Raw genomic sequence first — 12,959 nt, 5'->3', positions numbered from 1 at the left:
TTCTGTGCCACTGATTTAAATGTATACGTACAGTCACATTGCTTAACAATGACGATAAGTTCTGAGAAATGCATTGTTACATGATTTCATCATTGTGTGAACATCATAGAGTGTACTTATACAAACAGATGGTATAGCCTACTACACACCCAGGCTTTATGGAATAACCTATTCCTCCTAGGCTATAAATCTGTACAGCATGTTACTGTTTGAATACCGTAGGGCATTGTAACACAGTGGTAATTTGTGTATCTAAACATATCTAAACATAGAAAAGATACAGTCAAAATATGGTATTATAATCTTGAGGGGCCACCATCATATAGGTAGTCCACCACTGACCAAAGTAGTGTTATGTGGCACATGACTGAGTTATACGAATTGGGGAAAAGTCCAGAAATATACACAACCCAGTGTTGATGGTGGTTAACTCTGGATTGCAGAATTCTGGATAATAATCGTGTTTTTTATACATTGCTAAACTTTGTGAACCTTTAAAATTAGCAGGTATTATTGCACAATTTAAAAAACAACAGAGACACAAATCAGAAACCATCCACTGAGAAAAGTAAGAGAGTTTTGCAATTCATCAATTTAGTCCTTCGGATCCTGACAGTAAGGAAATATAGGAAAAACAGGAAATGTTTTTAAAGTTCAAATTGTCTGGAGGAAAATGTACTTGACATTAAGTTCTAGGAGGAATGTATCACATAGAACCTTAAGTAAGAGCCATCTTAAGATACTATCAGATGTTTCCACTGCATATTGGAGAAAATGCAGGCAAATCATCTCACACACCACTTATCTTACTTTGGGAAACACTGCATTAAGCAAAAATGTTCTTTGAATGAATGACAGCATTGCTATGGGCTGCTAAAACTGGTGCAGTCTGGTTACTGGTCCCACTAGTAGTTCTAAAGTTAAACCTTCAGGAGAGAATTCAAGAAGAGTAATTTTCAGCAAAGCACTAAGATTTTCCTTTTCTACTTCTCAGTGCAACTGGAGTTTGACTGACAAATGAGCAGCATGTGGAAGGATTTATCTGGTTCTGGCCTTGTTTTCATTTGTGGCTGTTTTCTATTGTTTGAAATCATTTTAATTATTACTGTCTTTTGACACAGTAAGAAAGTCTTGCAGCCTTGAAGACAAATTGAACAAACAAAATTAATGTGATTGGTAATACAGAGATGGAAAAAGGCATGTTTATCATTGTAAATCAGCTATAAATCTGGCCCAAATTATCTACTTAAATGTTTGCAAGCTGTTATCCAAGATTCTTCATATATCTCCAATCTGATTTGCAAATCTTATTTAAATGTAACTTGGAAAAAAAAATTTGAAGATCAGCCCAGAAATTAGATGTCTTCCCTTCCTTCTTCCTCAGAGATTTAAAGTAATTATAATACTTAAGACAAAAAAAAAAGCAGCTGTAGCAGACATGTGCATCAGGAGCTGGGGAATCCAGCTTCGCAATGGAGTCAGCAAAACTACAACCTCTTCTCATCCTCATCTGGTCAACTGTGGTCTGACCTTGAGCAGGCTGCTTAATCGCCATGGCCTCAGCAACTATAAGAAGGATGAGTCCCTTCAGTATTTAAATAAGACTTTAGGCCAGGCATGGTGGCTCACACGTGCAATCCCAGCACCTTGGGAGGCCAAGGCAGGTAGATCACCTGAGGTCAGGGGTTCGAGACCAGCCTGGCCGACATGGTGAAACCTCATCTCTACTAAAAATACAAAAATTAGCCGGGCGTGGTGGCGTGCACTTGTAGTCCCAGCTACTCTACTCAGGAGGCTGAGGCAGGAGAATTGCTTGAACCCAGGAGGTGGAGGTTGCAGTGAGCCGAGATCACACCACTGCACCCCAGCCTGGATGACACAGCGAGACTCCATTTCAAGAAAAAAATAAAATAAAAAATAAGTAAGACTTTAGAACTCTGTCTCCAATTATATTTTAGGTTGGTTTACTTATATGTTTATTTGAAAATATTGTACCTGAATAATATTTGAGACACATTTTTCACTTAATTTTGGAAAATGATATTTTTCTTGGTGTAGGTGCATCATGAGGCTCTTAATGTCACTTTTTAAATGCCTGAATCTCACTATTTGGAGAGTTGTTAACCTGGTGACCACTTTGGGAACACATCTATGTGAGCCAATATGCTAAGAATTTTGTGGGCAGTTTTGTTTGTCGGTTTTGGCTAAAGAGAAAGGAGATTTTGTGCTGGGGCCGGGAGGGAAAACATAGAAGATAAAGACAACAGGAGCAAAGAAGCATTGTCCCTATCCCACTGCTACCCAGCCCTGAGCATTGGTTTTGAGCCCAGTGCATGAAGGGCAGGTGCTGAAGGTACCATGACCTGGGAAGATGCCAGGTCCCCAGCAGTGGAGGAGCATTTGCAGAGAAGGTGCATCCAACAGGGTGGTTGCCAGGCACCTTGTTGGGGATGCTGTAGTGAAAACAAAACAAAAATACAAGTTCACATTATCTTCATAGTGTGTGAGAGAATCTCTGGGAACTCCTAGAAGTCACTGGGGGAACTTTTAGGTAGAGTGTTGAGATTCTGCATCCCTGTAGCTGAGTCTTAAGAGCCTATGATAAGGAGGGCCTTGTGTGTAAAACCCAGAACATGATAAAGATTAGGTATTATCGTTGAATAAAAACATTTGTGTTCATTGATTGCACAATGTCATCATTTGGAAAGAGGGTACAAACCAAGTATTTATGAAGGAAGTGAATCAGCTTTTGCCCTGTCTTAATAATGTGCATTTCCTACAGAGTCCATGGGAAGTTCACAGAGTAACTTAACAGCTCAACTGAAGAAGAGGAAGAGTTGGGGTACCAAGAGAATATTAAGGAGGGATGTCTAATACAGCCTGAGGGATTGGGGGCAGGAGTGAGAAGAGAGGGCAATTTCCAGAGGACAGCCTGTGTAAAGTTGAGATGCCAGAGGCAAAAAGTGGTAGAGATGCCCTCCAGGAAGAAGGCAGAGGTGGTACAGCATTTACCTGGTGCACCTGAGCAAGACTAGCAATGTGGTCATTAAGTCTTGACAATAGAGTGCCCACTTCTGTGAAACAGAACTACCAGCCCTCCGTAACATTTTTGAGTTCTCCTATGTTAGCTGTGCTCCATTCTTAATCAGTTTTAAGAACGAATCAGAATTTGCATGGAAATTTAGCAATGTATCTTTACATACATTTTTGATAATAAGGTTTATCTTATGCCCTTTAAATTTGGAATAAGGCAGTAATATACTTAAGGGCTACCTAGGGAACGAACAAACTGAGCAGCATAAAATGGTTGAATTCTCCCAGAAGTTTAGGCTGACGAAGTGGTGGAGGTGGAAAGAGGTAACTGTAGAATCTTGAGGCCCTCCAGTTTTCTCACCAGTGACTTCCCTATAAGTAGCAAGGAAGCTGGTTTACAACAACTCTTTGCCTTAAAATCCGCTTCTAATGACATGACAGCTTGCTACCAATATCGTCTCTTCTTCTCTGCAGAGCCTCTTTATTGCCTAAAGTTAGACAATGGAGCTATCATGCATACTTTCATTGCTCTTTAATATTAAGCAGATTTTTTAACACCCTTAGGCTCAACTGTGGCTAGGCTTATCTGTGGCATCATTAGTTTCAATCAAACCCCACTTAAATCAATCATTTACAGCTGTGCTGCTCAGAACTAAATAGTTGGCCTCTACCAAGAGGGCTTTGTCTTCGTTCTCCCACTCACTTCACAAAACATGACATAGTTACATGCGTCATTTCACTAATTATATTTTAAGTTTAATTTTCTACCACATAGTGTGAATTCAGACAAGTCACAAATAATGAAGTCGAAAAAATGGAAAATTGAGAAATACAGAATGTACAGAATGTTCATTCTTTTAGCAATTCAGAGACTTGATGTTGCAAGAAAAATCAGTTCATTTCAGATTTTCATAAGCCTAGGGGGTAGAGTTGAGAGAGGAGATTCAGAAAGGAAAATCACCCGTTATTCACTGTAGTAGTCACAGCATTGTTGAATTACAAGCAGCTGCCTTCTTCTTTAATGTATTGCCCAGATGTCTATAAGAAGTATATAATGCTTTTATTGTCAGAAACAAAGTAACATTACTTATTTGAATAAACTAGAATCACCTGATTTCCTGATACTGAAGTTCCATTCTACTTCAATATCAGCGTATTGTGAAGGTTGCTGGCATATTTAGGTAAAAGATAATTATTAATAACATTTATTCTTTTTCTAACAGTTAAAGACAGAACACAGATATATAATCTAAGTATAACATGGAAAACAAAATACAACTAGCAAAACAGAATATTTTCCAAAGAAAGATTTCAAATAGCTTTGTACTTACCAGAACTTGAAACTTCCCTTATTAAGAAAAGAAAAAGATGTTTAAGTTGTTTAAATAGCTCAAATAAATGTCACTGGATATGTAACCTCATTTCGTGCAAAGAAACTAATGTCTTTGGATTTATTCTCAGCATGTCCAGCAAGGGATTGAGTACAGCCAATTAATTTAATCCATGGTGATGCTAATCACCAGACAGAGCTCACCCTAAGGAGACCACAGCCAGAAACAAACCAGTTCCTAGCATGCTCTGCAGTTGTGAAATCTTCCTCATGAAGGTTTCTCTTGCATCTTCTTTCTTGCCTAGTGTTATCCTCCAGAAAAAGTACTTCACCAGTACACAAGCATTTCTCTCCCAGACAACTTTTAACCCTCATTTATTTATGTTAATGGGAGAAAGTTGTTATTGTGCAGGCTAAAAATGAAATTGTTTGACATTTTCTCATTCTGATAAGTTTCTAAGTCAGTACTTGCTCCTGGTAATCAGTTAAAAATAAAGATCTAGGCCTTTTGTTTTATTTAGGCACTCTTGCTTATTACCTCATTGATGTAATTCTGAAATGACTGTGAGTGTACACAATTTGGTGACTCAGCATAACACAGGACAAACAGCAGAAGCAGCACACGATGAAATGCTATGATTTTATGCTTCTGCATACCCAGCACGCTTCCACTGCTTCCTTACTCATACTGGGGTTTGAACATGTTTCAGGACTTTGTCACACATAAAGTCCCCAGATGGCACCTGATCCTTCTAATGACTACCTGTGGTCTAATCGGACTTGAAGATGCTTCACCTAATCGGGTTTCCTACTGGGCTTCCCGCCTCAGCTCTGAACAAAAAAAACAAGGTAAGGGGTCCTCTAGGGAAACAGGACCAGGTTCAAGCATGTGCGCCACAATGTTGTCTCCACACCAATCACAAAAGGAAAAAGATAATGAAACTGCACACTTTGCCTCATAAATACTGACTTTGTTACAGGCCACCTATGAGAGAGAAATGGAGAGAGGAGTAGGGAGGGATGGGGAGAAAGAAAAAGAGTGAGGTGTAGATAAGAGAAACAGTAGTGTCTAGCTTTGATACAAACCTCCATTTATAATTATCACTGTCTACACACAGACAAGGCTATTAAATCAGTAAGGAAATTTGTGTTTACAGGGTAGCAATAGGCATGAATTGTATCATTACCAGCTCCAAATTGAAGTACAAATTCAAAAAGTTTGGGATCAGATATGATCTGCCATTAAATAGCTAAGGACTAATGCAGCATTTCTCTTGATTTTATCTTTAATTCTATAATCTATGTCTGATAAACAATTCACATTGATCAGTTCTGTTTTGACACTGAAAGAATTTCTGCCAATGAGGCTTTTGGCATTCCTTAGACTCACTTATCAAAGGTGGGCCAGGGCCAGAAGCATCAGCATCAGAAGAATCAAAAGAACCAAAAAAGGATTCTTTTGGAGCACTTTTAGGAAAGATAACATTTCTTACAAATAAGACAGCACAAAATGGGCTCTCCTTTTCTGAGCATCTCCCGTAGTATACGTTCCACTCCCACAACTCCAGTTAAGGACAGAGACCAGGTACCCCTGTTATCCAATCGAGCTACCATACCCTCTCCCTGGTATCACTTGTCTCTGGCACATGTCAATGTGTATCTAAACCATGGCTTCCCAAGCTTGAAGGTGCACATGAATTTCCTGGGATCTTGCTGCAGTGGTTGACTCAGTAGGCCTGGGGTGGGGTCGACAGTCTACATTTCTAATAAGCTGATGCTGATGCTTCTGGCCCTGGCCCGCCTTTGATAAGTGAGTCTAAGGAATGCCAAAAGCCTCATTGGCAGAGTTCATATTAGGCTTCTTCCCTGAGAATGCCTTCAATTGCCATGGCCTCTGAGACTACCTGTATGTCATATCTGAGCTCTGTTAAGTTCTGTCTGGTCACTGCTGTTAGAGTGGCCAGATGACAGGAGTGGTGTTAAGCATACATTCTCAGCATACCACTGAGTCAGTCAGACCTCAGTTCAAATCCTGCCTCTTCCACTTTGCTATGTGAATCTGCAGCCATGTACTTAATTCCTCTGTCTACTTCCCTGGCCATAAAATGTGGAAAAATACCTGCTTTATAGGCTCATTGGTGAGGGTTAAGTAAGAGAATATATATTATGTGTTCGACACAGTGTCTGAATGTCATAACAAGTGTTCAATAAATGGACATTATTATTTTCGCCATGTTTATCTTCTTTTAACACACTTCCATAATCTGCACAGCATTTAGTAAATCACTTCATGCCCTAGCATGCCTCACAAATTGTGATCTGTGAGCTTACTTTTCCAATTTCATTTCGATCCATATGTCTTACTCTGTAATTTCGATTATTTGAAGTTTTTTAAATGTGGCTCTGGATTTTTACATATATTGTTTATCTTACTTGGAATGCCTCCTCATAACCCAGACACCCTGCCTTTCATTGCCATACATTTTCTGTCCCTTCCTTCAATACTCAGTTCATCTCAGAAACCTTTCTTGAACCCCTGCCTTCCCACTACATCAACACGCTGAATGAAGTAAGTACCCTCCAATGTGCCCCCTTATCTATCTGTATAAATATACTCTCTAGCACATTTCATACTGCACAAACAACTGGTGCATTAAGCATCAGAAGTGTAACTTCTTTATCATTTCTGAATTTCCAGAAACAGCTCAATACCTTATATATATCAGGCACTTAATAAATACCTATTAAAGGAATGATCCTCTGCCTGCCTTAGTACAGAATTGTTGTGGAGATATATATGCCTGAAGAATGCTGTCTCATTGTAACTGCTAGAATTTACCTTTCCAGGTAGGCCCAAGGAACCCAGGACAGAGATCAGACTATATCAGGAAGCATAATAATTTTGTATAGCTTGTATGGAATATGGCCTTCGTCCTTTGTCATCCAAGCCACATAGAATTCTGTGTATGGTCCATTCTGATGAAGGTAAATTATGGGATATTCAACCTAAATGGCCTCTACCTTAAAAAACCATTCCCCATAAAAAACCATTCCCCTTCCTTCTTTACTCATTTGTTTATTTGTTCAACAGATAATTAATGCATACTCACTGTGTATTAGACACACATAGCAACAAACACAACAGAAAAAAATCCTGGCCTTCATGGGGTCGCATTATCCTGCAGAGACAAACTATAAATAAAAAAAGCAAATTTACAGCATGTTAGATCATATAAAGTGCTATGGAGAAAAGTGAGGTAAAGTAGGAGTGGCAGTGGTAGAGGTCAGGGAAAACCTCACTGAGAAGTGACATGAGAAGAAATCTAAAAGTAATCAGGGGAAATGGTGTTCAGATATTTGACAGAACTGTCTTGCTGGCAGAGAGGGTAAGTGCAAAGGTTTGTGGGAAGTATTTGAAGTATTTGAGAAATTATAAGAAGACCAGTGTGGCTAGAAAGCAGGGCACCAAATTATACAGGGTCTGTAGCCATTGGTAAATCCTTTGGCTTTAACTTTAAGTGAGATGAGAAACCAAAGAAGGATTTTGAGAAGAGAAGTAATGATCTCACACTTCAAAGGATTACTTTGGCAATGATGTTAAAAATACAGGTATATCCAATGGAAGATGGCAGAGTAGGCAGTGCCAGGAATTCATCTCCCCACTTGGACAAAAATTGTACTAGCAGAAACTGTCTGAAGTTAATATTTTGGAACTCTGAAGTATATCTGAATGCTTGCAGCTTCCAGAGGAAGGCTTGGCTGGTAAATTGTAATTAATTTCCGTTTATTTAAGCCATTAGTGCTATAGTGACTACTCATTCCTCATCCCCCAGCCCCATGGCAGGCAGCTGTGGGGACAGCAGCTTGCATTCCTACAGCAGCTTGCAGGATCCAGAGTGAGAAATAAGAACCCCCTCCTCCAAATACTAATTTTCTGTGTTCTGGCTGCTGATTTCTGCTTCTGATTGCAGAGGTGCATACAGAGGTGGGCATTGTTGCAGCTCTCAGTGGCAGAAGTGCCTTCCAGGGGATTTAAAGATATAATACCTGGGACTTTTTTCTTCTTTTTTAATCATCTACCCCATTTTAGGTACTAGGCACTTAAAGATGAGATATTCAAAACAACTGCATATACAGGGGAATTTAGAAAGTCATCTCATATGCTCAGGGAAAAACATAGACTCAGAAAAGACCTGAATACCATAAGCTTCTACTGCAGGCTGATCCTTGGCAAAGAGAAACCATACAAATAAAAAAGAAAGGTTGTGGGGGGAATAGGAAAGAAGGAAGGAAGGAAGGAAGGGGGAGAGGGAGGGAGGGAGGGAGGGAAAGAAAACAACAAACCATGGGGAGAGGAGAGGATTAAATTTCCAGAGTTACCAAATTATATGATTCAAATAGAGTTTTAAACAAAAAAAAAGTCACAATGCACACACATTAAAAAAGAGGAAAGTATATCCCATTAAAAGGAACAAAATAACAGAAAATGTCCCTGAGGAAGCCAGATGGCAGAATTACTAGACAAAGACTATAAAACAACTATCTTAAAGATGCTTAAAGCACTAAAGGAAAACATGGACAAAAACAGGAACAAAATGAGATGTATGAACAAAATGAGAATATTATTAGAGATAGGAAATATGAAAAGAAACCAAAAAGAAATTCTGGAGCAGAAAAGTACAAAATGGACATGAAAAATTCACAAGAGCAGTTCAAAAACAGATTTCAGTGGCAAAACAATCAGCAGAACTTTTTCTAGTCACTAGGACAATTGAAAGTTTTGAGTTTGATGACCAGAAAGAAAAACTATTAAGGAAAGGTAAACAGAGTTTGAAGGACCTGGGGATACCATCAACTAGAATAACATACACATTATGGGAGTTCCAAAGGAGAAGGGAAAGAGAAAAGGGCAGAGATCTTTGAAGAAAAAATGACCAAAATTTTCCCAAGTTGGATGAAGTACATGAATCTACAAATTCAAAAGTTCAATGAACTACACATAGGATGAACTACAAGAGACCTGCACTGAAATACATTAAAGCATCAAAAGGGAATCAATTCATCAGATACAAGGGATCCTCAATATGATTATTCACCAGTTTCTCATTAGAAACCTTGGAGGCCAGAAGGCACAGTATGATATATTCAAAGTGCTGAAGGGAAAAGAACTGCCAGCCAAGACTTCTATGTCTGGCAAAACTGTCTTTTAAAAATGAGGGCAAAATTAAGACAGTCCTTGATAGATAAAAACTCGGGAAGTTTATTACCAATAGACCTGCTCCGCAAGAAATGTTACAGGGAGTCTTTCAAGTTAAAACAAAAAGGCAATAGATTAGATTGTAAAAAAAGAAATGCAGGTACGCCAATTAGGAGGGTATTGTAATAATCCAAGCAAGAAGTGAGGATTACTCAGACCAAGATAGCTGCTGTGGATGTGACAGCATTTGCAGCTGTCTTAGTTATGGATTGGATATGGATTGACTGTGGAGAATGAGAGCAATAAAACTGTCAAGGAAGACTAAGATTTTTGTCCAGTACATCTGGAAGAATGGAGTTGCTAATTATTCGGATGGAGAGGACCTCAGAAGTACCAGTCAAGAGAGTGGGAGGTGATAGTGAATATCATCTTGAAAAGCATATTAGACATCCAAATAGAAATATCAAGTAGGCAGTATACTGAAGGTTCATAAGTATACTAAAGGCATTATACTAAAGGTTCAAGCTAAAGGTATAAACCTGATTCATTGATATACTGATGGTGCTTAAAACTTGGAAGAATCTGGATGAGAACTTCTAAGAAGTGAGTGTAAATAGAGAAGAGAATTGGTGCAAGATCAGATCCCAAGGCACTGCAAAGATAGCAGCCACAGAGATGGTGAGGAACCATCAGCAAACTCCAGCAAAGGAGTTTATGAGGAAAAGGTGCATCAACAGAGTAGCGTTCTGGAAGCCAAAGGAAAGAAGTGTTTCAAAACGAGGTAGTGATAAGCTGTGTCAAATGGTACTCATACATCAAGTAAGAGGAGTGCTGAGAAGTAAGCATGGGCTTTAGCAATGTGAAGTTTATCTGTAACCTCAAGAGCTTTTTCGGTGGCAGTATGGATAAAATCTTCACTGGGTATAGGGGCAAAAGAAAACTAGAAGGAGAGGGATTGGAGTCAGTACATGGACACAAATTTTTTGCTAATTTTCTTTCTCTTAGTTTGTTTTTCCATATTTAAAATCAGATACAGTTTGAGGTGTAGTATGCGTGTATGCTGATAGGAATGAACCAATCAAAAGGGAAGATTTAATGCTGTGGGTAAGAGCGGGGAGAATTCTTGGAGCTGCATCCTTCAGTGCCTAACAGAGAGATGGGATATAATGCACAACAGAGGTGTATGTCTCAGCAGGGATTAAGGAGAAGGCCATCCCCAGTAGCAGAAAGACAGGCAGTGATACTGATAGAGGTGACCTTCCCTTCTGACTGCTTCTCCATCTCAGCGACCTGGGATGTGAGGCCATCCACTGAGGGTGTGAGTGAGGGGGATGAGGTGTTATTAATCTAATGAGACAGGAGAAGCTGTGAAATAGTCACCCAGTGGAATGAAAGGGGGACTGGAAAAGGAGTTATAGTAGGCTTGCGTGGGGCATTGAGAACCTGCTGTTGGTTAGTAACCATAAGTGTATTCTGTTTTATGTTGTTTTCTCTTTTTTTGTTGTTGCTTTTTGTTTTGGTTTTGGTTTGATTTGGTTTGGTTTGTTTAAGACAAGGTTTTGCTCTGTCACACAGGCTGGAGTACAGAGACACAATCATGGCTCATTGCAGTCTCTACCTCCCAGGCTCAAGTGATGCTCCAGCCTAAACCTCCTGAGTAGCTGGGACTGCAGGAGTGCATCACCACACCCAGCTATTTTTTTTTTTTTTAAGACTGGGTCTCACTTTGTTTCCCTGACTGGTCTCGAACTCCTAGGCTCAAGCAATCCTCCTACCTTGGCCTCCCACACAAATGTAAAATGACACCAAGCAGCACTCAATGCAGGCTGGCCAGGAGACTATTCTTTCCTGGCTCTTGCTACCCAGCATTGATCTGCTACGATCTGATGGAATGGGACCATTTCCTGGTCTACACCTTGATTTTCCCTGACATCTATCCATCATAGCTTACTGCCTGTACCTAGCCCTCCTGAACCTGGGTATCCCCAGCCCCATCAACTGGACTTTCCTCATGCCTTAGCATGCCTGTCTGCAACATAAAGTCCTCCGGAACCAAAGAAGCTGATCTCTAGCCACTGTCAGACCCTGTCCATGTGACTACAGATAAGAGAGTGCCAGCCCCCATCTTCATGGTGCTTAGAGGTAGAGGGAAGGCAAACTCAGCCCAAATACACTTTACTAACTAGAAGACTGTGGTTTTTAATGTATTATTTGAAAGGAAGAGAGAACAAGCAAAGATTTGAGTATACACAGACTATTGTTATTAGGATAGCAAATATATTTAAGACTTACTCTCTAATTTTCTTTTTTTTCTTCAACTTTTAAGTTCAGAGGTACATGTGCAGCATGTACAGGTTTGTTATAGGAAAATGTGTGCCTTGGTGGTTTGCTGCACATATCATCCATCCCCTAGGAATTCTCTAATTTTCACTAGATTCCTCCCTTCTTTTTTTACCATGTTGAACAAACATATGTAAGCCAACTTTTTCTTCATAGTCAGTGTATATGCAAAACCATCTCATGCTATTCTTTCAGCCAAGTCATTTGGTTAGTCAGGCACAAATAACTGCCTAGACTGAAAACAGAGGGCAGAGAGGGCTCCTGTATGCTTCCTTACATTGAACATTCCATCATGACCATCTAGTTTTTAAAACGGCTTTGTTGATATATGATTTCCATGCCATAAAATTAACCCATTTAAAGTGGATGATTCACACTTGAACTCGGGAGGCAGAGGTTGCAGGGAGCCGAGATTGCGCCACTACACTCCAGCCTGGGAAACAGAGTGAGACTTCATCTCAAATGAAAAAAAAAGAAGGAAGATGGCCGAATAGGAAGAGCTCCAGTCTACAGCTCCCAGCGTGAGCGACACAGAAGATGGGAGATTTCTGCATTTCCAACTGAGGTACCGGGTTCATCTCACTGGGGAGTGTCAGACAGTGGGTGCAGGACAGTGGGTGCAGCGCACCAAGCATGAGCCGAAGCAGGGCAAGGCATCGCCTCACCCGGGAAGTGCAAGGGGTCAGGGAATTCCCTTTCCTAGTCAAAGAAAGGGTGACAGACGGCACCTAGAAAATCAGGTCACTCCCACCCTAATACTACACTTTTCCAAAGGTCTTAGCAAACGGCACACCAGGAGATTATATCCCCTGCCTGGCTCAGAGGGTCCTATGCCTACGGAGCCTCACTCATTGCTAGCACAGTAGTCTGAGATCAAACTGCAAGGCGGCAGTGAGGCCGGGGGAGGGGCGCCAACCATTGCCGAGACTTGAGTAGGTAAACAAAGCAGCCGGGAAGCTCTAACTGGGTGGAGCCCACCGCAGCTCAAGGAGGCCTGCCTGCCTCTGTAGACTCCACCTCTGGGGGCAGGGCATAGCCAAACAAAAGGCAGCAGAAACC

The 12,959-nt window shown here is 40.4% G+C and overlaps 1 protein-coding gene across 2 annotated transcripts in view; it reads right to left on the bottom strand.

Moving 5' to 3' along the window:
* Positions 1-12,959, bottom strand: part of RP1 (RP1 axonemal microtubule associated) — a 342,341-nt gene that overhangs the window by 274,348 nt on the left and 55,034 nt on the right. The window lies entirely within an intron of this gene.

Source organism: Pongo abelii, chromosome 7 (assembly GCF_028885655.2).
Source record: "Pongo abelii isolate AG06213 chromosome 7, NHGRI_mPonAbe1-v2.0_pri, whole genome shotgun sequence".
NCBI classification, from domain to species: Eukaryota; Metazoa; Chordata; class Mammalia; order Primates; family Hominidae; genus Pongo; species Pongo abelii.
The sequence above is the reverse complement of the archived record's forward strand: the minus strand, read 5'-3'. Positions and strand labels throughout refer to the sequence as shown.